Genomic DNA, 25,878 nt, shown 5'->3' on the forward strand with positions numbered 1-25,878 from the left:
TACCTCTACACTTTTCCAGGACAAATCAATTCATTTATGATAGAGTAATTCATTTTAATGAAGTATATTAAAGACTAAATTTGTATTCTACATGAAGGTATGAAGGTATTCTGTGTATGTGTACACACACACGCAAAAATCAGGAGCCACTAGAAATCGATGCTGGGTATGTGGTGATTCCTCTGAAAAATAATACAACTTATAAAATGAACAAAACTGAAATGGATATCAATTTTCACAATGATAGATTCTGACCAAAGGCATATTTTCACAGACTTTATCAAAATGTATCAAACAGCCCTTTAAAATATCAAAGTGGCTTCTTCATTTACTGGTGATGAAAATGTACAATTTTATTTATAGTTAATAAGTATAAAAACTTATTCAAGGTTGAAAGACTCTGAAGAAACCTGTAGAGAGGTAAGGAAATTAGATAGAACCAAGCATATCTATTACCTCATTCAAGGGAAATATTTCATTTGGATGATCAATCCAGGCAGACAATGGCTTCTGAAAAATGAATACTTGATTTCATAGCAGTAAAAATCAATTTTGGAGCTAGTTCAGTGATAGAAGGACAATGTAAAATACATTATCCCATGCACCTTAACTATATCTTAAATAAAATAATATAAGAATACTACACAGCTGCAAATCCAAAACTTCATTTAATAAGTATATTATTAACACTTCTCTTAATGTCAAAAAGATGAAAAGAAACAACATAGAAATATTTTCAGCTATACAAATTCAGGGTTTCCAAGACAAAAAAAAAAAAAAAAAAAAATACTGAGGATGCCACTGTTATTTACATACAGTTTTTTTTCTACATAGAAAATGTTTATATCTAATTCAATTTCACTTTAACCCTGGGCAAAGTGAACGCTGTAATTAGACAACAGCATTCACTTAACATTTAACCTATTCATTTAACATTTATCACTTACATGTACTTGCCATGTGCCAGATATTATTCTAAGTTCACTAAGATATTAGCTTTTTTATTCTTAAAACCATGTAACAGAACATGGTAAAAAGTTTTAATTGAAATTGCTGTTTTTTCTCCACTTTTCCATCCTACCCCATCATATGTAATCAGTAAAAGAACAGCAAAAGTCCAGTGAAAAGCATTTAACTTGGACTTATAAGATTTGAGTTCATTTCTGGCTCCATTTAGGGTTCTGTGTGGCATTGGATAAGTTACTGAAACCAGAACCTCCCAAACCTAACTGATGATCAGAATTTGAAGGAGGGTGTTATAGCTACAAATATAACTCTTTATATTTGTTATATTTTTCAATTTATATACATATAAGGCTTCACCCAAGACTTTCTAATTGACTTTGTTTAGAGTGGGACTCAAGAATCTGAATTTCCTTTAAAGCTTTACACATCTTCCTCAACTTATGATGGGGTTATGTCTCAATAAATCCATCATAAATTGAAAATATTGTAAGTCAAAAATGCATTTAATACACCTAATCTACTGAACATCACAGCCGAGCCAAGCCTACTTTAAATGTGCTCAGAACACTTACACTAGCCTACAGATGGACAAAATCATCTAACACAAAAAACTGCTTTGTAATAAAGTACTGACTATCTCATGTAATTTAGTGAATACTGTTCTACAAATGCACAAGTGAATGGTTGTCTGGGTGCAGCGTGGTTGGAAGTGTATTGGACTGGGAGCTGGCATTTCATCAAGAGAGAAAGAGAGGTGCCCTCTATATGAGGTTGGGGAGCGGCAGAGTCGGCCTTTTCCGCCCGCTCCCCCCTCCCCCGAGCGCCGCTCCGGCTGCACCGCGCTCGCTCTGAGCTCCATGCTCCTAAGCTAGTGCCACCGTTGTCTCCCTCCAGTCGCCATCATGATCATCTACCGGGATCTCATCAGCCATGATGAGATGTTCTCTGACATCTACAAGATCCGGGAGGTCGCGGACGGGCTGTGTCTGGAGGTGGAGGGGAAGATGGTCAGTAGGACAGGGGGTAACATTGATGACTAGCTCATTGGTGGAAATGTCTCCGCTGAAGGCCCCGAGGGCGAAGGTACCGAAAGCACAGTAATCACTGGTGTGGATATTGTCATGAACCATCACTTGCAGGAAACCAGCTTCACAAAAGAAGCCTACAAGAAGTACATCAAAGATTACATGAAGTCAATCAAAGGGAAGCTTGAAGAACAGAGACCAGAAAGAGGAAAACCTTTTATGACAGGGGCTGCAGAACGAATCAAGAATATCCTTGCTAATTTCAAAAACTATCAGTTCTTTATTGGTGAAAACATGAATCCAGATGGCATGGTTGCTCTGCTGGATTACCGTGAGGATGGTGTGACCCCATATATAATTTTCTTTAAGGATGGCCTAGAAATGGAAAAATGTTAACAAATTTGGCTGTTTGGATCTATCACCTGCTCGCCATAACTGGCTGGCTGCTGCTTTTCATCCACACAACACCAGGACTTAGATGAATGGGACTGATGTCATCTGGAGTTCTTCGTTTTGATGTTGATTTGTTTGGAGCGGAGGGATTGTTTTTGAGGAAAAAAAAAAAACGTGTCATGTAGGTTGTCTAAAAATAAAATGCATTTAAACTCAAAAAAAAAAAAGAGAGAGAGAGAAAGAGAGAGAGGGAGAATCGTGCCCATATGGCTAGCCCAGGAAAAGTTCAAAATTCAAAACTCGAAGCATGGTTTCCACTGAACGAGTATTGCTTTCATACCATCGTAAAGTCAGGGACTGTCTGTACAAATTCTGGTGAGCAGCAATACTTGGGAACCATTGATCTAGTAGTCTTATCCTTTAATCCCAACAGAAAAAGTATGGAAATATGTGGTTCACAAGAGTGGACATGAAGGGCAGGATTGTAAAGCCTAAATGTCAGAACTCCATTCTTTACACGTTCTCACTACAGTGGCCACAACAAAAGGGCCATCTAGAATATTTAAGTCCAAACAGAAACATTAGGAATGGTATCATACAAGTGACTGTCACTTACAGCACCTATGTAAACCTACCGCTTTAGGCCTGATGGCAATAAAATGAAGCAGGAAATGGAGGCAATGGTCTCACTGATTTCAATTATAAAACAAAACAAAACAAATTATCTTTACCTGGATGTGCAGAAAATGGCCACACACACACACATATTCACACACCTAAAAGTTTCCAAGGTGATTTTTTTCCCCCTTAAAGTATTCAACTAATCATCACAATATACTTTTTATTTTCATCCCTAAAATATTTTGAGTACTAATGCCTGACACCATGAACATGAATAAAAGTAAGTGCCTGTCTTCAAGGCGATAGACACAGCCATAAACATAAGAACAGCAGTTTAAGTTTTAAAAACTTAAGTTTGGCTGAATTTTACAGATTCTACAGGCAATCAATCATAAGCCAGAAATGCTCATATTATAAATATGTTCTGGCATAACTGTCATATCAAGCTGGTAACCATCATATAAAGAACTAGAAGGAACAGTAATTTGAGAGCCTCAGGATAAGAGATGTGAGTTTGACTCTGCTACTTGACAATTTGTAGCAAGACTTTTCAGCCCTTAGGCAAGTCTTTAAGCCCTCTGAACCTATTTTTTTGAACAATGCATGTCTTATAAAGTTGTTGTGAAAATAAAATCAAATAATACAAATGTTAATGTACCATGGGTATTACGGACAATGCTTATAACTCTACTAGTAATAAAACATGTATTTCAAGTAGTTTAGAGATAAATTGCTAATAACCAACTACTTTCTCATCTGGCCCCCAATACATCTAGGAGGCTTTTGTTGTTACCAGTTACTACTATATGTGTAGCTTTTGTACACTGATATGTTTATAAATTGGTATATGATAAGCACATATATAAAAATAAATGTGTACATTATATAGCCATGAATATATTTAAATGTGTTTATATATGCATACACCTTTCAAAAGAGAAATACTGAAGAAACCAATCTAAGAGGCAAAATTTCATCTACTTTAGGGATAGACACTGGACAAAACCTCAGAGGACTATGTATTTTATTTTGTATTTCTGATTAAACAATGATGAGAATGACAGAAGAGTTATAGGAATGCTCACCTTCATGCTACAGACAAACATGTAACTGCATGCTAAGTCTTATTATTCTATGGGGACGTGAGTAATGCTTTAATGCAAAATTCCAGTTAAATGACTGTAGTAGACTAATCATTAATTCTAAAACATGATTCTGACAAAAGCATACCTATCTCATACGTCTCCCCAATGTATATATTAGCTATAAGTAGCAGAAAACATAAGAATTGTAGTTACTAAAACTCTTCTCCTCTTACTTTTTACTCATACCATGTTAGTACATAAGGTTGGTTTATAAATAATAATTAACAATAAGGTCAATAAGAAACCTAAGTGTGTGTGTGTGTGTGTATTTATTATCATTAAAAAAATTTTTTTGGCAACAACACACAGCTTGTGGGATCTTAGTGCCCCAACAAGCGATCTAACCTGGGTCCATAGCAGTGAAAGTGCGTTTTAACCACTGGACTGTCAGTGAATTCCCAAATCTAAGTATATTTTAAACCAGAACCTTTCATGTTCTTTGAGGTGCCCAGGCAGGAAATTTTGAAATGCTCATGAGTTCTACTGGATACTAGTGCTAATTATTAATAATATATACTTAAAATTATGCCCTTTCATCCAAGTAGCTCAAAGAGCTTTTAAAGCATTAATTTGTTATTTATCTCTGAGAGGCAGGCTGGTAGAAAGTTATTATAATCTCTATTTTATAGTCAAAGAAACTAGGGCATAGAGAGGTTAAATGACTTTGCTTGGGTCATATGGTGAAAAGAACTTTGGGACTCAAGATCATTGCTCTCATTTCTAGTTCAGTATATTATCCATTACATGGTTGGTCAATACACCTAAATGTAATTTTATTCTAGGAAAATTGAGAATAAATGTATTTGAATAATCTAAGAACTAAAGGTGAGAGTTCCTCATTTTTTGTGTTCAAAAAATCCTGCTATACAGGAATATAGAATAACAACTAATAATTAGTCTTTGGTTTGCCACTGTACCTATTATTTATAGGGCTTTTGCTATATGTGGCTTTCTGAAGCTTCTGCTCGAAAATGATCCATTCTATTTCTGACTGCTTTAAGCTAGGTTAGCATGGCTGTGAACAAACAAGAATCAGCTGAGACAGGCTGGCTAACGAGCTTGAGGTTGTCTTTCATTGCGTTCCCCTTGCTCACTCTTAAAGCTATCCTCCTCCTAGCTCTCCATTCAACAGGTATATCCGCAATCCTCCATCTGTGGCTAGTTTAACTAACCTGTCTTGTCAATGATTAAATTTTAAAAATTTTAATTAAGGTAACAATGATTTTATGATGCTATACTAGTTATACTTTTGTCATATTCAGTTTCTTGTAAGCCTAAACTTTACGGCCCTTAGAAGAAATATAGTCCTTAGAAGACCATTATGCATATATCACCACATGGGGATTTTTTTCAATGTAATATTTCAGCATTTTTCCCAAGAAAAATTAGGGAGAAAGGAGAAGTGGCTTTGAATCTGTGCTCAATAAAGTGAGACTGCAGTTGGCTCGGGTGTGGTAATACAAGCCTGTGGTGTTTGTAACTTCATATCCCATCCTACCCAGAGCTGTAGACCCACACAGCAACTGCCATTAGACACCACCATCGGTACATAAAACACGTCAGGTCCAAAATGGCACTCATTTTCTGCCCCAACCCCATCCCAATCCTTATTTCATTTGGTAAAATACACCTTTACCCTCCCCCAAAAGCAGAACATCAGTATTGTCACTTCCATTCTTTTATCCAGCAAGCACCTGCTTCCCAAGAATCTATCATCATAACTAGTTGACTTGGCATCCTGAACATTTTAGGAATCAATCTTCTTCGGATACTCACTGCCACTCACATTATGGTTATCCTTTCTCTTGATTTCTGTAATGGCTCCTTGTCTGCAAGCTCTCTGCTTACCCTGCCCCTCCCCTCAACTAACCTGTCCTCCACCAACAGCTTAAATTGTCAGTCTGTCCAGGGTCATTCCTCTATTCATGGCCTCACCACGGCATGAAAGACAGTTCATGTTTGACTCCTGACTGCTTCTTCAGCTTCATCTTTTTCAGCTGCCCAGCCTTGAACTTTTAAGTCCTGTAATTACTACTCAGACTTCTCAATAGTCTTTATTTGTTCCTTTGTTTCATGTCCTTTTTGTCAGGATCTCGATGTGCTGTAAAACCCCTGTTTATCTTGAAAATCTGACAGTTTTAGTAAACTCATCCATTCCTTTCTCTGTATACCTTGATATGCCATACTTCCAACCGTAATTATTTGCTTCCATTACTCTGGGCATCCCTTGAATGGACTGTGTCAAGCAATGAGTGTTGCTACTCAGGTGCGAGGTGGGGAGGGAAGAGGATAAGGGAATAAATGTCTAGAGTTAAGAGGGGAGCTGTTAACTCATGTTAGTCTAACGATCGATTTCGAACCTATGGAAGGATTAAATAAAGCAAACGATTTAGTGGAACTACTTCCAATTTAGGCTCCCAAATCACAGGATGGGGCCGCGGGATGATCTCAGTGCCACACCAGACATCAGACCCACTGTGTCGTAGTGGGTTCGAGAATCCTCAGAAAAGGATCCCCGACTATCCGCGGATGCGAGTCCTCCCGGGATCAGCTGTTAGACAGGAGGCCCAGGGCGGCCACCGAGACCCTCCAGCCAGGGCAGGCGACTGACCCGTCTCCAGAGATTCAGCCCGCGACGAGCCACGTCGCCGGTTCCACTCGGGAAAATCCCGGCCACAGGACGGAGTGGCCTAGGACGCCCCGGGAGAAGAGGCCGCCCCCTGGAAGCAAGATGGCGGCTTCCGCTCTCCCCCTCCTTCCCCAAGAACCCCCTCCTGGTCCCCAGAAGAGAGACAAGGACGTCGTGGCGCCGGCGCCGAGATCCGGGAAACTCTGCGAGGCCCGCGGCCCCTCCCGGGCCCCGGGGAGGTGACTTCACCTCGCCGGGCGCAGAGACCGGGGGTGGGGTCGCCCGAGAGGCAATGCAGCCCGCCCTCAGCGCGCGGAGGGTGGACACCAGCAGGCCCGCTCCCTCCGGCCATTGTTCTCCAGCCCCGGCCCACACATCCTCCTCTCAGCCCGCGGACAGGAAGTTGCTTCCCCTCAGACTCCGCCCCGCTCCCAGCGCCCCGGAAGTGATCTGCGGCTGCTGCTGCAGAGCGGCCAGCAGGAGGGTGGATCTCCAGAGAGCGGGGCGCCCCGAGCCCTCCTCCGCCTCCTCCTGCCGCCCAGACTCCACCGCCTCCTGTCGGACTCCTCCTTCTGCCGCTCCCGGCGCGGAGCCTCCTGGACGACAAGGGCCGAGCACTCTCCAGCTGGAGCCAGCTCAGCCGCGGCTTCCGGAGCCCGCGGGGCGGTGAACCGGCTTGCGGTGCAGGTGAGCTATGCCCGCCCGGGCTGCCCGGGGAGGGGCTGGGGCCGCCGGGGCGGCGGCGGGGGTGTGTCTGGGCGGCGGCGGGCCGAGGCCCAGGCGCCGGGCCCGGACGCCGAAATTGCACCTCCTGCGTGCTCCCCGGGAACCAGCTGCGGGACGAGCCCGGGCTGGAATCCGGGGCGCCGGGTTCGCCGCTGTGCGAGCGAGTGCACTCCCGAGAGCGGACAGTTGCGGCGAGGTCTCCCGACCCCGGCACCCCGTCGAGCTGGCCTCGTCGGAAGGTCACCCCGCATCTCTGTCCCGCCGCGCCGAGGTCCCCGCCTGGGCGGTGCCCGCAACCTGGGGGGACCGGTCGCCGCAGTCCCCGCGCCTCACTCCGCCCCTCTCCCCTCCTTTCCTTTTTTTTACTCCTTGTCTGTGTGCGAGCAGTTGCTTTTTAAGCGTCTCGGTTAGGGTTTTGTGCCAGTTAAAGGAATAGCTGTTTCAGGTGGAAGTCATTAGATGGTCCGCACTGAACTGAATAGCCGGCCCTGGGCTCTTGCCCAGGTTTAGCCAATAATCGGGAATCAAGCCTCTGAAACGCGGACGAGAATATGGATATTTTGAGTGAGGGAGGTGTTTCTTCCGTGGTTCGTTCCTGAAGGTTTTCCAGAAGTGGAAGATGTGATTTGTGTGCTTTAGGCAAGGGATATGTGTGTAAGTGGGCGGGGGTGACGGCGCAGAGAGGTGGCAGTGTTGTTTCAAGGTTTAGGGAGAATTAGGGAGTTGACTGGCCTTTTCTCGGAAACCTGAATGTCCAGACTTGCGAGAGCTCATCCAAGTGTCATTGAGGTTGTATGAGAACTACAGGGCCACGCCCTGCCTGTCAAGCTGAAAAGCACCTAATTTACGAATTGTGTTTGGGGGCCGCGGGGAGGGGGACAGGGCGGGAGATCATTATAAAATATGTGTCATGAGTTAATTCTTGTCCTGGAAGTAAATTACAAGTTTAATCATGCTTCAAAAAGTATATACTAAATGTCGTTAGTGAACTCAGTTTTCACCAAAGGTATTCCTTTTAGCTTATGTTTACTAATGTATTTAAATATGTCTTATTCGCTTATGTTTCTGTCTCTATTAATGCAATATTATTATAAAATGACTCCTGTGACTCTGAAAACATTATTTTTAGATTACAAATTTCTTCAGGGCAGGAGCCATGTCTTACTCATCCCTGTGTTTCCATGCGATGTGGCCAGAACATAGAAGTTATTCACACAGCTCTTCAGTGAATGAATGAATGTGTAGGTGATCTCACAGTTGCCTTCCAGTAGTCATTTATTTGGGGGGGGGGTGGGAGGGCTAAGGTTTTTTTGTTTGTGTTTTTGTTTCAGTTTGGATGCAGATTTTGCTTTGTCTTTCTGTAGCACGGTCAAAGGACAAATCAAGAAGAATCCTTTGCCATCCTTCCAAAAGTATCCTCCCCTGAAAGATTAAAATTATATTTGGGGTATTGTGATTGGGCATTATAATAACTTATATTCCAGTGTTAAATGTTTACTACTTGAGCTTTTTTGCCCAGGGTTATCAAGAAGAGATTTCCTGGTGATAGGAAGTTTGTGTTTGGAGTTGATAACCATACCCTATCTTAATCAAATAGAGGAAATTGGGAGTTACCACTGTTGAGATAACGTGGTACATTGCAGAATTGCTTATAGTGGCTCATTTTTTTCCACGGGTACATGAAGTCCTTTGACATCCTCTTATGACCTTGACGCGATTTACCAGTAGCCACTTTAACACTTTTTTCCAGAGATCCAGGTGCTATTCTCCAGTGTGTCTGCTGAGTGTGCAGTCATCTGTATCAATTATTTTGAAGTAATTCTTCATACAACACTTTCTTTGCATTTAATTCTTCATACAACTCTTTTTCAGGGAAAAGGGGCTAATTACAGGAAAGAAACTTGTCTACCATTTGTGTGGGGAGATAATTTTTGTCTATAGATGGTTGGGTTATTTTCACTGTAGTGAGGTTCAAATAAAAAAGTGCTGATATCTTCTTTCGTCTCCGAATGTCTGGTCCTACACTGGTTTTCCAAGCTCAGCTTCTACAGAACATAGATAAATGTACCAGTATCACTTCTTGTGTATGTATGTGTCAGTGTAATATGCATTTGTACATGGGTTGCGAAGACAATCACTTTTAAAATACTGGAATAAGAGGCTGTGAATATTAATGGGGAAAAAGATTATGATTTTGAGGAAGTAGGGAGACAGTTCATGGTTTTCACTGTTTTATAAAATGTTTTAATTTTAGACACTAGGGAGAGTAAAGCCTGTAATTTCTTATCTCAGTGACGTAACCACTATACAGAGGTCAGATTTCCCTTATTTCAACAACTCTCTTGGTAATAACAGTCCTCCTACATTGATTTCCTGCCAAGCACTGTGATAAGAGCTTATAATTTTTAATCTCCACACTACTGCTGCAAAATAGGTAGTTTTTCCATACTTTACTAAGGCTAAGGGAAGTTATTTGCTGGAAGCTGGGCCACTAGTACGTAATAGGGTCTGGATTTTAAAGTAACAATTTCTGAGAACATTGGCTATTGCAATTAATCCTAAAAGACTGAGAAAAGAATTCGATTCTGATTGAGCTGAGCTTTAAGAAAGCAAAGATACTGATCTCGTCAGTACTCTTGGCCATCACATGGGGCCTGGGGTAACCAGTGACCCTGGCCAGGTGGCCTCAGATAGCAGCCAGTCTTCTGTTTATGACCTTCCTTCCACATGTTATAACCTTCTGCGTGTGCCACGATGAAAAAATGGATGGGCATTGTTCATATAAGTGTCCTGGGAGAGTAGAGTATAAGGAACTCAACTTTGGTGTTTGATTATTACTTTTTACCTTTCAAGTACCTGAATAGTCCCTATTTGAGAGGACTGTTGGAGACCTGTTTGTAGTGACTTTTCCTGCAATCTTGTTTTTTTAGTTCTTCTTGGACTGAAGGACATGGGGGAGAGGTTGTGGGAGAGTGGAAAAAAAGCAGAGCTGTAGACATGGGTCTGTTTTTACCATTTCAGACCATATATTATTTTCTCTTTGGGTTTAGTATGGAGGCTTAAAGGTGGCAGAATTCTTGTAAGGGTCTAACTCCTCTTCGGTGCCAGTAGAATTCTCTTCACTCTTCCCAAGGCTGTGCACTTTTTTAAAAAAAAAATGCCCTTTTCAATGGGCCTAATTCTAAGGATGTGTTCATCTCTTGGTTTAAAAAAGAAGTGTAGAGCTCAAGTTAAAAATAGCTTATTCTCCAGCCCCTATTAGTAACAGTTATTCTTTGTGTTTTTCTGTTTGTTTGTTTTTTAGCTCTAAAACACCTTTCTTACTACCCTATTGCACTCATAACGATTTGGTTACAATATAGAAAAAATTCAGTTAAAGCTCTGTGAGTTCTTAAAAGATGTTTGAGTAAATTTTAGAAGAGAATTTGCATCTTTGATTTAATTATACCTGAAGGTGAAAACTTATTCCTCGACATCAAGAGGGCATTCTGTACAAGCCAAGAAGCAAGCTTCCAGAAAACATGTTAGTATTCTTAGAGGCCCTCACAGCTAGAGGCCTGTATTAGGTTCAGTAGACAGACGTAACGCTTGACACACATAATCTCCTTGAAGTCTGGGATCTAATTTCATCGCAGAATTCACTTATTGAAACTAAATATCAGGGTTTGTCAATGTCATCTTGGAGAATAAAACACAGCAAGATTATGAAACGACTTCTACTCCCAGACACATTGTGAAGGTGGGGCAAAGATCCCCAGTTTCCACAAAGATCATGACCGTAGTCTTCGAAGCCACGGAATCTGTTGCTTTCTTTTGCGGTTGAGAAGCTAGCATAGTAATCCATTGAAAATGAGGTTGCCCCACTACTGAGTAATTGCAGACGCTTTAGTTCAGCTGCCCTGTCTAGATCTATTCTGGATTATTGTAGCAGCTTTTTAGCCTCTGGTTGGGTCCCCCCCACCCAATCTTTTTTCCACACTTGGTTAGAGTATTCACGATACTGCCCTGCTTAAAACCCTTTCACAGCTCCTTCTTGCTAATTAATACAATCCAAATTCCTTTTATTTTATTTTATTTTATTTTTTTTTTTGCGGTACGCGGGCCTCTCACTGTTGTGGTCTCTCCCGTTGCGGAGCACAGGCTCCGGACACGCAGGCTCAGCGGCCATAGCTCACGGGCCCAGCCGCTCTGCGGCATGTGGGATCTTCCCAGACCAGGGCACGAACCCGTGTCCCCTGTATCGGCTGGTGGACTCTCAACCACTGCGCCACCAGGGAAGCCCCAAATTCCTTTTATTCTTAATTTCATATATAAAAAAAACTTTTAAGGTCTGCTCCTTACCTAACTCTGTAGCCTCATTTCTTTTTTTCCAGGGTCTTCAGTTCCAGCAATCCAGGCTTCTGGAATGCTAGCATTTTTTCAGTCCCTCATTTCCTCTTCCTGTGATTTTTAACCAATCCTCCTTCCCCCAGCCTAATATACCCCTACTTGCCCTTCAGAACTCACTTTAGCTTATAACTCTTCAAAAATTGTATCTTGATTTGATTTTTTCTCTCAACTCCATCCTTTCAAAAAAACAAAACAAAACAACAACAACAAAAAACAACTTTCAAGACTGGGCTAGGGTTTCCCTGGTGGTGTAGTGGTTAAGAATCCGCCTGCCAGTGCAGGGGACACGGGTTCGAGCCCTGGTCCAGGAAGATCCCACATGCCGCGGAGCAGCTAAGCCTGTGTGCCACAACTACTGAGCCTGCGGTCTAGAGCCCCCGAGCCACAACTGCTGAGCCCGTGTGCCACAACTGCTGAGCCCGTGAGCCACAACTACTGAGCCCACATGCCACAACTACTGAGCCTATGTGCCTAGAGCCCGTGCTCCGCAACAAGAGAAGCCTCTACAATGAGAAGCCCGTGCACCCCAATGAAGAGTAGTCCCCGCTCGCTGCAGCTAGAGAAAGCCCGCGTGCAGCAACGAAGACCCAACGCAGCCAAAAATAAATAAATAAAATAAATTAAAAAAAAAAAACTGAGCTAGTTGCTCCCCTTGCGAGCTGCCATAAAATCTGTGATAGCACTTACTACTATGGACAGTTACTTCATTAGCCTATTGTAAATTTTGTTGACCACAGTCTGTAGTAACCGCGTATCTCCAGGTATACATGCCCTCTTAAAAGTCTTCACAGGACTTTATCAGAAGTTCCCAAACTTTCTCAGTTCATTACATCCTTATTATATCAGTAATTTTTTCACAGCATCCCTAGGTTAGGAGAAACATCTGATGGTTTAATTTATTAGTTTAGGTCCAAACAACTTAATAAGTATTTATGTACTGACAATTTAGTAACTATTTGAAAAAAGTAATACACAAATTGAGTAACTTTAATTTTTAACTACATAGTACTCCACGGTTTATTCAACCATTTCTCCTGTATTTGGACACTTAAGTAATACCCAGTATTTTTCAATTACAAGTGGTGTTGTAATGCAAATCTTTGTTTCTTTGTATTGTTGGAAGTATACCTTCAGGATAAACGTATATATAAGATTTGTTAGATTTGCCAAATTTCTCTTCCTGTGGGGCTGTACTATTTTGAATTCCCACCAGTGGTGTATGAGTGCTGCAGCTTCAGCAGCAGAGCATGTTGCCAAGCTGCTGAATTTCTGCTAATCTAATAGGTGAGAAATTGTATCTCAGCCTAGTTTTAATTTGTATTTCTCTTATCACAAGTGAATTGAACATTTTTTTCATATGTTTCAGGGCCATTTTTTACATTTTTTAAAGTGTTCATGTTATTTGCTCACTTTCTAAATAAATTTTGGTCTTTTCCTCTCAGAGTTTAAAAGTTCTTTATATTTAAGAATATTAGTCATTTAACTTTGATATATATTGCAAATACTTTGCCCAGTTATCTTTTGGCATTGATTGTGGTGTGTGTTTTTTTGACTTGCGAAAGTTTGTTTCTGTGTAGTCAAGTATATTAATCTTAAGTTTATTGCATCTGTATTTTTAGTCATAGAGAGCCTTTCACTTCCCACAGGTTATAGAGGAATTCAGCCATGCTTTCTTCTAGTACTAATACAGTTTCATTTATAATATAGAGCACATTCAGTCCTCTGATCCATTTGGAGTACATTTCTATATATGGTGTGAATGGGGCTAATTTTATGTTTTCCACGTGGCTGTCCAGTTGTCCTGATACCATTCAATTAAAAAAAAATCTTGGCCCCCTTTATCATATACTAGATTTCTATATGTAGTTGGGTATGTTTTATACTTTTGGATGGTCTGACTATTCATGTACCAGTACTACACTGTTCTAATCATAGAGACTTTGTATATGATTTAATATCTGGTAGAGCTAGTTCCCCATTATTGCTCCTGTTCTTCAGTGTTTTCCGTACTAGTCTTGCGTGTTTCATTTTTCCGTATGAACTCTAGCATCAGTTTGTCCAAGTCCATTAGAAAGCTCACTATTATTTTTATTGAGGTCACATTAAACTTACTGTATAACCTAGAACTGATCTCTTGATGGTGTTAGAACATCTTAATCTAGAACAAGCGATGTCTTTTCATTTTCTTAAATCTACTTTGTCTCTGCAGAATGGTTTATATTTACTTCATATAAGTTTTGAACATTTCTTGTTTATTCCTATGTATTTTGTGTTTTATCTTTTGTTGTTACTATTATAAATAGAATTTTCTTATTAGTTATATTCACCAACTGATTATTCATGTATATGAACATTGCTAATTTCTGCATGTTTTTTAAAAAATATTTATTTATTTATTTATTTTTGGCTGCATTGAGTCTTCTTTGCTGTGCATGGGCTTTCTCTAGTGGTGGTGTTGAGCAGGGGCTACTCTTCATGCAGTGTGCGAGTTTCTCACTGAGGTGGCTTCTCTTGTTGCAGAGCTCTAGGCATGCGGGCTTCAGTAGTTGTGGTGCATGAGCTCAGTAGTTGTGGCTCGCGGGCTCTAGAGAGCAGGCTCAGTAGTTGTGGTGCATGGGCTTAGTTGCCCTGCGGCATGTGAGATCTTCCCGGACCAGGGCTCAAACCCATGTCCCCTGCATTGGTAGGTGGACTCTTAACCACTGCGCCACCAGGGATGTCCCCCTTGCTGAATTATTGTTATTGTTTAAGTACTTTTATTATTTCAGTACTTTTATCATTGCTTCTCTGTGGCCCAGATATACAGTTATGTCACCTGTAAATAGAGATTTTATCGTCTTCTTTTCCAGTGTTTTTACATCTGTTTGTCTTATCTAATTGCATGGATTACTATCTCCAGAACAATGTTAAATAGTAATATAACAGTATCTTTAATAGAGATGCTGATTGTTTTATTGTATTATCTTCTCTGTGGATATACATTGTACTAGATATTAATTTAACTGGGGAAATACCTTTCAAAGACTGAAGTCCGGGCTTCCCTGGTGGCGCAGTGGTTGAGAGTCTGCCTGTCAATGCAGGGGACACGGGTTCGTGCCCCGGTCCGGGAAGATCCCACATGCCGTGGAGCGGCTGGGCCCATGAGCCATGGCCGCTGAGCCTGCGCGTCCGGGCCTGTGCTCCGCAACGGGAGAGGCCACAACGGTGAGAGGCCCGCGTACCGCAAAAAAAAAAAAAAAAAGACTGAAGTCCTTCACTATTTCTGTAAGAGATAGATATGGTAAGCGGCAGGAAGGTTGAATTTCCTAGTGGGCAGCAGCAAAGTATTGATATAATGATAATCAAGATAGGGTATTGATCTGTAGTTTCCCAGTTCATACAACCATTCCTGAATTTTGTTCCTGCCTCTCCCAAACTTCACTATAATCTTTACTCAGCCAGACGTGGGTGCCTCGGGGTGACCTCCATTTCTTCTCTAGGCTAAAGCAGCCATAGGTCTATGAAAATCTATTTCCTTCTAGGCTTTCATAGTCTTTAAGTGGTTTCTGTGCTTTGCAGATGAATTAGGCTCACCTTGTATTGATGCGATCATGGCTTGAGTCCTTGTGTCTGTAGGTCACATAGCAAGTCAGGCTTGTAATTAGATGAGTTTATCGATGGGGTGGCCTGTGGTACACAGTTATGGGATAGTTCTAGACAAGTTTGTAGGGCCTCGGTCCATCTGGCCTTGAGGCAGTTCTTTCTCCAGAATTCATTTATAAAGATTTAGTCCTCTGGCTGGTGGTATATGTTGGTGTGAAATCACCTGTAGCCCAGCATCCTGCACACATTCCCTCCACACGGCAATTACACACACTCACCTGTGCTCAGTCTCCCATGTTCTGCAGAGTATTTTCATTTCACTGCCATCTAATTCACCCAGAAAGTTCAAGTAGCATATTTTCTGTAGATTCTTATAATTTCAAGGTTATCTAGGTCCATTTTGTAAATTCCTAGTCCACATCCCGTTTTCTGTCTCATTCATTCTAAATATTTCCTTTCCCAGGAGTGCTGGGTGGTATGATATGTATTAATTTCTTGTCCCTTATGCCAAGGAGCTCCTCCTCAGAAGTCCTACAACTCCCAGTCTATAACTATAGTCCCTCTTCATTGTCCCATGAATGCTGGTAGGTCTCTAGGTTGAGGAACTCTCACTCACCAGGTAGTACTCTTGGTCTGTGGCCAGTTGTTCATCTCCACTTTTCCTGGGACCCATGTTGCCTTTTTTTTTTTTTGGCGGTACGCGGGCCTCTCACCGCCGCGGCCTCTCCCGTTGCGGAGCACAGGCTCCGGATGCGCAGGCTCAGCGGCCATGGCTCACGGGCTCAGCCGCTCCGCGGCATGTGAGATCCTCCCGGACCGGGGCACGAACCCGTGTCCCCTGCATCGGCAGGCGGACTCTTAACCACTGCGCCACCAGGGAAGCCCCCGTGTTGCCTCTTTCTAACTGGGTCTTGGCCCACAGTTCAGTCTTTGGCGGGTGGTAGTTGGGGACTCTCCTGCCTTGAAGATCCTCAGGTCTCACCCTCTGCTACATGCTGCCACCCTGATGTCTGGGCTTGCAGGAGGCTGATCTTTTCTGTTGCCTCTTTTTTGCCTTACTTCTCCTACCCCTTTTTAGTCTGAGGACGTTTTGTCTTCCTTCATCTTTATCCCTAAGACATTTTGTCTGTGACAGAAAATCCCTATCCCCCGAGGTCTTAAGTTTCTAGACACCAACCATAGTCTCTTAGTGCTTGGATTATCGGTAACTTTCCCCCTACCCTTTTAATCTCTAAGATCTCCCTATTTCATATGGCTGTACACTACACCTAAGATAATTCTCTATGTCTGTTACTTCATTGATTCTTATTTGCTGATTGTGGCTTTTAGTAGCTTTCTTGATCCCTCAGAATAAAATAAAACTTGATCATTTGCTCTGCCTATCTCTTCTTGTCCTTGCTTTGGCCCAGATCATTAACCCATTCTCGTTTTTGTGTTTTGTTTTGTTAAAGTTTATGTTTTTTTGGTTGCAACTATTTGAACTTTTTGTAGATTCATTAGTCATTTATATTTTTTATTCTGTGAGTTGTCTTTTTATGTCCTTTGCTTATTTGTGGGGTGGTGAGGAGGCTGGATTTTCTTTTTTTTTTTTTTGCCGTACGCGGGCCTCTCACTGTTGTGGCCTCTCCCGTTGCGGAGCACAGGCTCCGGACGCGCAGGCTCAGCGGCCATGGCTCATGGGCCCAGCCGCTCCGCGGCATGTGGGATCTTCCCGGACCGGGGCACGAACCCGTGTCCCCTGCATTGGCAGGCGGACTCTCAACCACTGCACCACCAGGGAAGCCCCTCTGGATTTTTTTTTGAAATGACAGATTTGTTGAGATATAATTCACATACCATAAAATTTACTTTTAAAGTGTATTAATTCAGTGGTTCTTAGTATAGTCGCAGAGTTGTGCAACCATCACCTCTATCTAGTTTGAGAACGTTTTCATTACCCCCAAAAGAAACCCATGCTCATTAACCATCACTCCTGATTCCCTCCACCCCCCAGCCCCAGACAGCTATAAATCTACTTCCCATCTGTGGAGATTTGCCCATTCTGGTCATTCCTGGATACCACAAACAGATCATACAATATGTGGTCTTCTGTTTCTGGCTTCTTTCATTTAACATAATGCTTCAAGGTTCATCCATGTTCTAGCATATGTCAGTTCTTCATTCCTTCTCATGGCTGAATAATGTTCCATTCAGTGGATATATCACATTTTGTTTATCCTTTCGTCAGTTGATGGACATTTGGATGTTTCTACTTTTTGGCTTATATTGGATAATGCTGCCATAAACGTTGATGTACATGTTTTTGCATGGACATGTGTTTTCATTCCTCTTGGGTATATATCTAGGAGTGAAATTACTAGGTCACATGATAACTCCATGTTTAACATTTTGATTAACTGCCAAACTGTTTTCTGAGGTACTTGTGCCATTTTACATCCCCACGGTCAGTTTACAGTTTCTCCACACCCTCACCAGTGTATGTTATTGTCCCTCTTTTTGATTATAGCTATCATAGTGGGTACAATTTCTGTCTTCTGCCATCTGCTAGAGTACTTTGTCTAAGCTGTCCTATGTACATCTTAGCATATCTTTTTTTCTTCTTAGATATTTTATTTCAAGGTCCAATTCCAAGAATGTTTTCTTTATTGTAAAAACTATAAATGTGACGTTTTGTTTGAACTTCCACGTGAACATTCCTTTTGATTCATAACAAGATTCCTGTTTTACATTAGTGTGTCTGATGAGTTTAAGCTGTTAAAACTATAAATTGCTCAAAGTACACTTGTTGGGCTTCGCTGGTGGCGCAGTGGTTAAGAATCCACTTGCCAATGAAGGGGACATGGGTTCGAGCCCTGGTCCGGGAAGATCCCACATACAGTGGAGCAACTTAAGCCCGTGTGGCACAACTACTGAGCCTGCGCTCTAGAACCTGGGAGCCACAACTACTGAGCCCACATGCCACAACTGAAGCCCGCGTACCTAGAGCCCACGCTCTGCAACAAGAGAAGCCACCGCAATGAGAAGCCTGCGCACTGCAATGAAGAGTAGCCCCCGTTCGACGCAACTAGAGAAGGCCTGCACACAGCAGTGAAGACCCAATGCAGCCAAAAATAAAATAAATAAATTTATTTTTTTAAAAAGTACACTATTAAAGGGATTTCCCTGGTAGTCCAGTGGTTGACTCCACACTCCCACTGCAGGGGGCACGGGTTCGATCCCTGGTTGGGGAACTAGGATCACGGCCAAAAACAACAACTACAAAAGTACACTGTTAGAGTTAGCTGGGGGAAAGGGATAGTTGGGCAGTTTGGGATTGACATGTGCACACTGCTATATTTAAAATGGATAACCAACGAGAACCTACTGTATAGCACAGGGAACTCTGCTCAATATTATGTAACAACCTAAATGGGAAAAGAATTTGAAAAAGAATAGATACATGTATATGTAAAAACAAAAACAAAAAAACCCACCACCAGCAGCAAAAGTACACTGTTAACAAATTATGGTATAGTTAAGTAGTAAGACAAAGTGCCCAAGTTAGAGTAGTGAAAGAGAATTATTCATAATGAACACTGACAATGCTTTGAAGAATTGTTAGTGCAGTGTTGACTACAAAATTGAGGAAATCCAATTATAGACAAGAGTAACCAAATATGATGCTAGGTTTAATCTTTGTTTTATTCCTATTCTTACTAGGAAGTTACAAAATATAAATGAATAATTTTTTTTTTTTTTTTTGTGGTACGCGGGCCTCTCACTGTTGTGGCCTCTCCCCTTGTGGAGCACAGGCTCCGGATGCACAGGCTCAGAGGCCATGGCTCACGGGCCCAGCCGCTCCGCGGCATGTGGGATCTTCCCAGACCAGGGCACAAACCCGTGTCCCCTGTGTCGGCAGGCGGACTCTCAACCACTGCGCCACCAGGGAAGCCCATAAATGAATAAATTTTTTTAAATCAAAATTTAGCACTTTTGTGTATATGGTTTCATTTGATCTTTATATCAGCCAAGAGATATAGGTGGGAATGGGTGCTCTTTCAGGTGGGAAAATTTATTGACCTTCATTCAAAAATGCTTTCTCAGGCACTGCTATATAACTAAAGATTTCTGCACCAACTAATAACTGTGTTGCTTTGTCTTAAATGACTACTTCAAAAAGTATTAGTTGGCAGTAACATTTCTAGAAAGCTCTAGTTTGCTGAGTCTGTGCACAATTATTTCATACTTTGAGTTTTCGTTTCTTCCCTCCATTATTTGCTGTGTATTAACAGTCATAGACCAAAGACATGACAGTCTTTAAATTCCAATTGTGTGCCTCTTTCTGAAATGTCCTGAGAACTACATTGGTGAGTCCTTTTACATTTGGTTACACTTTAAAATGAGTGTGCGCCATGTAAAGATGTTCAACGTCACCAATTTTTAGGGAAATGCAAATCAAAACTGCAATTAGGTATCACCTCACACACTTGTTAGAATGGCTGTTATCAAAAAGGCAAAGAAACAACAAGTGTTGTCGAGGTGTAGAGAAAGGGGCCCTCCTGCACTGTGGGTGGGAATGTAAGTTGGTGCAGCCGCTGTGGAGAAACGGTATGGAGGCTTCTTAAAAAGTCTAGAATAGAACTACCCTATGATCTAGCCATTGCACTTCAGGGTATTTATCCAAAGAAAGTGAAAACACTGATTTGAAAACACATACGCACCCCTGTGTTCATCACAGCCTTATTTATGAGAGTCAAGATTTGGAAACAGCCTTAGTGCCCATCAGCAGATGAATGGGTAAAGAAGATGTGGTATACACACACACACACACGCGCACGCGCACACACACACACACAACAGAATACTACTCAGCCATAAAAAAGATGAAATCTTGCCATTTGTGACAACATGGACCTTGAGGGTATTAATGCTAAGTGAAATTAAGTCAGAGAAAGATAAATACCTTTTGATTTTACTCATGTGGAATATAGAAAGAAAAAATGAAGAAACCAAACAATACATAGATACAGAGAACAGAGTAGTAGTTATCAGAGGGGAAGGGGCAGAGGGGAGGGCAAAATGGATAAAGGGGCTCAACTGTATGGTGACAGATAAAAAGTAAATTTTTGGTGAGCATATTGTAGGTACAGAAGTAGGAATATAAAGTTGTACACATGAAACTTATGTTGTAAACCAATATTTACCTCAATTAAAACATTTTTGAGACAATAAAAGGAGTGCTCTTTTCCCCGTAACTTTGTGTTTTGAAACATTTTTTAAAAATTGAAGTATAGTTGATTTACAATGTTGTTTTAATTTCTGCTGTACAGCAAAGTGACTCAGTTATACATATATATATTCTTTTATATATATTTTTTTCCATTATGGTTTATCCCAGGACATTGACTATAGTTTCCTCTGCTATACAGTATGTCCTTGTTGCCTTGAAATGTTTCAAACCTACAAAAAACTTAAAAAGAGTATTATATCGAATGCCGGTAGTTACTAATCACCCTAAATTAACCAATTACCAATTATTGTTTTGCCATGTTTGCTTTATCTTTCTTTTTTTTTTTTATTGTTTATTACTTATTTTTGGCTGCGTCAGGTCTTCGTTGCGGCGTGCAGGCTCTCTAGTTGCAGCGCGCGGGGCTCCCCGCAGCATGTGGGATCTTAGTTCCCAGACCAGGGATGAAACCCACCTCCCCTGCATTGGAAGGTGGATTCTTAACCATGGACCACCAGGGAAGTCCCTGCTTTAACTTTCTAAGTACAGATGCTTTTATTTCTCTGAGTTATTTGAAAGAAGGTTGGAGACATGAAACTTCACCTCTGTGTACCTGAGCTGACATCTTCTGAGAATGAAGACATTCTCCTGTATAACCATAATACTATTGTAACACCTAAGAAAATCAGCAATAGTTTCATAATATCATTTAATATCTAGTCCAAATTCAGATTTCATTAGTTGTCGCCTGTTGTCTTTAATAGCTGTTTTTTCCCCCAATCCAGGATCCAGTCAAGGTTCATAATTTCTGCTTGCTTATTATGTCTTCTCTAGTCTCTTTTATTTCACTTTTTCTAATTAGCTTTTTTGAGGCATAATTTACATATCATAAAATTCACCCATTTTAGGTTTACAGTGATTTTTAGTAACTTTACTGACTTGTGTAAATCATTACCATAATCCAGTTTTAAAACATTTTCATCACTTCAGTATAAAATCTCTTATTCCCCTTCTTAGTTAATTCCCATTCCCATCCCCAGGCAGCCGTTAGTTTATATTCTGTCTCTATAGATTTCCCTTTTCTGGACATTGTGTATAAATAGAAATATACAATATGTATTCCTTTTGAGTTTCTTTTACTTAGCATAATATTTTTTGGTTATCGTGTTGTGGCATGTGTCAGTAGTTCTTTCCTTTCTGTGGATGGACAGTAGCCCCATATTCCATTCTATGGGTATACCACATTTTGCTTCTCCTTTTACAATTGATGGACATCTGGATTGCTTCCCCTTTTTGGTTATTATGAATAATCCTGTTATGAACATTCATGTGCAAGTCTTTGCATGGACGCATGTTTTCATTTCTCATGAGTATCATGGAGTGAAAGCTCCAGGTTTTATGGTAGATTTATGTGTAGTCTTTTAAGAAACTGTCAAACTGTTTTCCTAAGTGGCTGTACGTTATTTTGCATTCCCAATGGCAGTGTTTGGGGATTTTCATTTCTCTGCATCTTTACCAGCAGTTGTTAGAGTCTTTTAAAAAAAAATTTATATCCATTCTGGTGGATATAAATAAGTATCTCGTGGTTTTAATTTGTATTTCTCTAATGAATAATAGTGTTGAGCACCTTTTCATGTGCTTATTAATAAGTCTTTGACTTGTTTTCTCTGGTGAAATGTCTACTGAAATCTTTTGCCCATCTTTTAAAAATTGGGTTATTTTTCTTCTCATTGAGTCATAAGAGTTCTTTGTGTGTTCTGGATACAAGTCAATGAGATGTGTGATTTGCAGAGATTTTCTCTCAGAGTGCTATATTTTTGGTAGTGATGTTAACCATGAGCTTTGCTTAATTTCTCTAATTTGCCCTATGGGGCTTTTTTGGAGGGTTGGAATAAAAGCTAAATCTTCTGTTGGTAATTCTTTCACATGTCTAGTACTGAAGTACTAGATTAATTAAAGACTAATTAATTAAAGACCGTGTAGTCACCTTCATCTTCATTCTGCAGTTAAGCAGTGAGAAGCTCTTCCTTTCTGAACCACAACAAGCAAATAGAGAACCTATAGGTATTAGGGTTCTTTCAATTATAGGAGTCAGAAATCCAGTCGAGGCTACCTTAAGTGAAACAGAAACGTGCTGGCTTTCTCTCCTTCCCCAGCTCTGCTGCTTTTTTTTAAAGTGGCAGACTGTTTGTGTGGTGGCCACTTTCATCTCCAGATTCATCAGAGCCAATCTTCCCCACTAGTTTAAGGAATAGAGTACTCTGGCCAGCCTGGGTCTCTTGTCCTGCTTTATAGTCGGGCCCTGATTTATAGTCCTGTTGTAATGCAGTAGGAGAGGGTGGTTCCCACTAGAAGAAGAAGTTTGGCAGACATATCATATGTATGCCTCTTTAGGGGCACTGGGTCATTTTTTGCCCACTTTTATGAAATTAAACCAAAAGTAATAGATTAATATCTGGAGTTTTGAGGGGGAGATCACATTTGTTTTATGATTAATTTTAACTCTAAATTAGCCTAAAGGCTAGTAGCACTTTTCTTACCTAAACAAACTTAGGTGATATTTGGTTTAAGCTAAAACGTTCCATGTACCTCTTCCTACCTCCCATGCAAGTGAGGGGAGGACCTACATTAACAATGGTAACAACTTGGTAATTTGGCCGATTTTTCTGTACTCCTCTTGAGCTTTCTTTTATGTAGTTTTCTTTAGCTCTGTGAGTGGGGGGTCATAGCCAACTGTCTTCGAGTTCCTACATCCCTGCAGATTGCTGAAACCCATTTTTATAACTAGTTTCCTTCCTCTCTTCTTTCATTTACTTGGATTCTCAAGCTCTGTCAGTGTCCATATGTTATATGATTCATCTTTGAAGTGATTTTTTTAAAAAGTAAGGCTAGTTCCCAGTTCCTTTTCATGACATCAAGTGTGTATGGTGATGGTGACGATACTATTGATGTAGTTGTGATTTTCCTGCACAAAAAAGAAAATACTTTTAATCACCTGGAGTGTTTCTAATCTAAACTCTTTGTAGACAGATACAACCGATATGTAAGTACTATTGTATAATTAAGTTGAACAAAGAACTTTGGATACTGCGTGGCTCTTGGGTTGCTTCCATACTCTTCCAGTATTCTTCAGGATTTATTTTTTAGTGTGAAAATTAAATGCAGAAACAAGAACTTCTGGTTTTGGACTATCTGTATAAAATGTATCGTCTCATATAGAGTTAGAACGGGCCTTCAAAGGGCAGCTAATATATTCTTCCACCTTTCACAAAAATCCCCTCAAAACTACCTGGCCACTAGCCGTTGCTTAAAAACTTGTAGTGATAGTGTGGAAATCTGTGTTATTTTTGGATGTTTTAAATTAAAATTCCATCCTTCTTTTGAACTGAAGTCTATTATCCTGTGACTTCTCTTTATTCCTATTTTCTCTGGAGAAGCACTTATGCAAGCACAAATATGTTTTTGAGCCCTTGTTAAACAGTGCATCTGTTGACAGAATTAAGAATAGTCATTTTTACATATACCTTTCTTCAAATAATTGAAGATGGCAGTCAGACAACTCCCTTGCCAGCTTCCCCAGTGTCTGCCTGTTCAGACACGTCCTTCATGTCTTTAGTTAGTTCCCTAACCATCTTGGTCACAAGCTTCTAAAAATAATACAGTAACATTCACTTATTTGGAGGTCAAATTTTACAGCTTGAAATATGAAATGCACTTAAAGAGGGAGGAGGAAACGACTAGAATCTGTAGATTTCCTTCCGTGGCCAGGCCCTGACCCAAGCAATTTGATTCATTATTTCCATTTAATCATCCAAACACAACCCTATGAGGTAGAAGATGAGGAAACTTACGGCTACCCATTAAGAATAAGGAAGTAAAGCCCTCACATACATTTTTATATGAAAATTTAAACTATGTTTCACTTAGCCTAATAACAACATTCTTTAAATACTTAACAACTGATGGCAGGGGAAGTGAACCAGAATGTGCTAGTCAAGTTGTGATAAAACTTAACACGTCCGAGCTTCCCTGGTGGCGCAGTGGTTGAGAGTCTGCCTGCCGATGCAGGGGACACGGTTTCGTGCCCTGGTCCGGGAAGGTCCTACATGCCGCGGAGCGGCTGGGCCCGTGAGCTATGGCCGCTGAGCCTGTGCTCCGCAACGGGAGAGGCCGCAACAGTGGGAGGCCTGCGTACCGCCAAAAAATAAAATAAAATAAATTACTAGAAAAATGAAAATTTAAAAAGAGAAAACAAGCCCATTTTAAAAACTAAATTGAACAAGCATAAAATTACTGTCAAGTTCCTCTATAAGTTTCTAAATGTATACTCTCAAATTTTTTCTTTCCTATTCATGAACTAATTATGCTTTGAGCGCCTCTCCTGCAGAGAAGTAATCTATGTTTGATCATGTACCCCATCAGTACAGAATTCTAGAAACTCCCGTGTGTGTATTTACTTTTAAATCATATAATGTACTACTGTGCAATTATATGATATGCACTGTACACTGTAAATAAATACAAAGATACAAAGAGATTTTATAAGCTATTTTAAATTAAAATTTTTATTTTTACTAGTAAAAATATACTTTGTACCAAAATATTGTTTAGTGAGAGCAGTGTAGTTGAATATGCTTCGTTACAGCTTTTCTTGGTTCATTCAGTAAAACAAATAATTAGTATATTAAATCATCATATATATAATATTTTAACTACATACAATTTCTATTTGTCAGTTATACTTCAATAAAGCTGGAAAAATTAAATAAAGAATAAATTATCTAGGCCTTCTTCCAGATGCTGCCAGACCATAATATATACAAAAATCCCTGCACACATGGAGTCTTCTTTCTAGCGTAGGTTAACACTCTGTGATATGGGGATTCAAAGGCCTGGTTTTAGGGTTGAGTTTGTTTTATATTTGTTTTAATGGCTGTCATAGTTGAAATAAATGCCTTATAAAGTATATAGATCAAAATGGGAGAATTATGTTGTTGGTTGTGTTTTCTTAATAATTGTCCTCAGTTTTCAATTTTATCCAACAGTTAATTAAAACAGATTTTTTATGAAATACGTCTTGCTAATTTTCTTTTTCCCTGATGTCAGTTCTTGAAACTCATCAAAATGTCTTCCCTTTTTGTGTGTTTTTTTTTAGAAGATGTTGGGGGTAGGAGTTTTATTAATTAATTAATCTTT

At 40.5% G+C, this 25,878-nt stretch overlaps 1 protein-coding gene and 1 pseudogene across 2 annotated transcripts in view; both read left to right on the top strand.

Moving 5' to 3' along the window:
• The first annotated feature begins 812 nt into the window (after window positions 1-812).
• Window positions 813-4,902, top strand: LOC132597799 (translationally-controlled tumor protein pseudogene; annotated as a pseudogene).
• Window positions 4,903-7,210: 2,308 nt separating this feature from the next.
• The window catches only part of RALA (RAS like proto-oncogene A), a 75,631-nt gene continuing 56,963 nt past the window's right edge, over window positions 7,211-25,878 (top strand). For both annotated transcript variants that reach the window (XM_030871173.2, XM_030871174.2), the window contains exon 1: window positions 7,211-7,466. The gene's annotated coding sequence lies outside the window, so the exon portion shown is untranslated. The remainder of the gene's footprint in view (window positions 7,467-25,878) is intronic.

Source organism: Globicephala melas, chromosome 9 (genome assembly GCF_963455315.2).
Source record: "Globicephala melas chromosome 9, mGloMel1.2, whole genome shotgun sequence".
Lineage (NCBI taxonomy): Eukaryota > Metazoa > Chordata > Mammalia > Artiodactyla > Delphinidae > Globicephala > Globicephala melas.